Source organism: Octodon degus, unplaced genomic scaffold (genome assembly GCF_000260255.1).
Source record: "Octodon degus isolate 3935 unplaced genomic scaffold, OctDeg1.0 scaffold00140, whole genome shotgun sequence".
In the NCBI taxonomy this organism is placed as follows: Eukaryota; Metazoa; Chordata; class Mammalia; order Rodentia; family Octodontidae; genus Octodon; species Octodon degus.
Genome location: NW_004524716.1, coordinates 4,062,434 through 4,064,450, shown reverse-complemented (window position 1 = coordinate 4,064,450; position 2,017 = coordinate 4,062,434). Strand labels below are relative to the sequence as shown.

General features: G+C 55.4%; 1 pseudogene; it reads left to right on the top strand.

The window, feature by feature from the left end:
• The first annotated feature begins 654 nt into the window (after positions 1–654).
• Positions 655–1,564, top strand: LOC101586312 (annotated as a pseudogene).
• Positions 1,565–2,017: the final 453 nt, after the last annotated feature.

The following is a 2,017-nucleotide window of genomic DNA, read 5'->3' as shown; positions in this document are numbered from 1 at the left end:
TTTTGTTGTCTTTGGATGACATTGAGTAGAATATCTCACAGCCTGCAGACACCCAGGGATGGGAAGCGACTGCCGACCATGCAGATCCCTAACAGATAGCTAGTGCTGCCCTGCAAAACCAGAGCTGACTCCATCTTTTTGCCTGCACATGGTCCAAGGCCAAACATTACACAAGCACATGAATTGCTTGTGCTTTGAGGGGTGGTAGTGGTGGTCACAAATCATCTTGAAAAGCTGATAAAAACTATGATGGGCCAGGTGTGGTGTTGCAGCACTTGCAATCCTAGAAGGCTGACGCAGGAGGGATTGAAAGTTCAAGCCCAACCTGGACAACTTGACAACTTAGTAAGACGGAGTCTCAAAACAAAGAACAGGGCATCTGATTCAATGCCAAGGCCTGGATTTAATTCTTTACTACCATGCACACAAAGCAAAACCAAAAAACTATGGATATCCTCTCCAAAAAAATAGAAATCATGTAAGCATTGCATTCAGTTTCATCAAAATTTCTATGCTCTGCCCTGCATCTTGCATGTGAGGTCCACTCGTGCTCCTGGAGGTGGGGTGTAGGCTTCCAGGTTAAAAGTCTCTATGTAAATAAGGCTTGCCCTCACAAGTGGCCGCCTGCATTCGGGAATGTTCTGACACAGGCCAGTTCCGGGAAGCGTGCCCGAAGCACCTACCTGTGGAGCTTAGACCTGGGCCCCGCTGAACCACCCCACTGGCTGGAGCACAGACAGGCTGACACTGTCACCCACTAAGACCTGAACGATGGCATCTGACCAAGGCCCAGGTCCCCCTGACGACGAGGGGTGCAGTGAGGGCTCCTCACTGTCTGAAAAGGAGCAGCAGGTGGCCTGGGACACTGAAGAGGTTTTCTGAAGTTACGTGTACTATCTCCACCAGCAGGAGCAGCAGCAGCAGCAACAGGAACAGGAGGGCGAGGGGGCAGCTGTGTCCACTGACCCCGAGATGGACACTTTGCCCCTAGATCCAAGCAGCACCCTGGCCCAGGTGGGTCGGCAGCTGCCCGTCATCGGAGACGACATCAACCGGCGCTACGACTCTGAGTTCCAGAGCCTGCTGCAGCAGCTGCAGCCCACAGCAGACAACGCCTATGACCTGTTCCTCAAGATTGCCTCCAGTCTGTTTAAGAGCGGCATCAACTGGGGCCGTGTGGCGGCTCTGCTGGCCTTTGGCTATCGCCTGGCTCTGCAGGTCTACCGGCAAGGTCTGTCCGGCTTCCTGGGCAAGGTGACCAGGCTGGTGATTAACTGCATGCTGCACTACTGCATCGTCCACTGGATCGCCAAGGAGGGTGGCTGGGAACAAGCCGTTAGGTGGGTTAATGACCCCATCCTGATCGTGGGGGCAATCCTTGCCCTGGTTCTGGTGGGAGAATATGTGGTACGAAGATTCTTCAAGTCATCCTGACCCGCGGGGGCCCTCTGCGGCCCCAGCTTAGACACCTGCCTGCATTTCAACCCAGACTTCTCCCTCAACTCCCCCCTGCAGGAGGTCCCCCTACCCCGAGTACAGAAGCTTTAGCAAATGAGCACCCCAGCATCAGGGGGCCCTCCCTGGGGGGGTCATTCAAGCTGCATAAAAGCCCCAACATTGCATGGTGCTAGCAGCCCCTCACCGGCCTCCATCCTGCCAGAGGGGGGTCTGTAACTTTCTTCCCCAGCTGTCCTGGAACCCCCTGACCTTCCTTCCTCAGCTGCCTCACCTGCTGAGAGGAGGAAGAGAAGCCCAGACTCAGCATAGCTCCCAGGGCAGGCTGGCTGGGATGGGGGTCCAAAGTCCTGCTCCCCACCCCATACTGCCTTTGTGGTTGGACTCTCAGGGATTCTGAGCCAGGGCCAGGGTTGGGGTCAGGGTCAGGGTCAGGGTCACAGCAGTCTGTAGAGTGCATCAAGACCTCCCAGCTTGGGGCTGGTGAGATGGCTCAGTGGTCTAAAGCACCTACTTAGAACAAGCTTAGCAAAGCACGGGGACCACGGTTCAATCCCCCAGC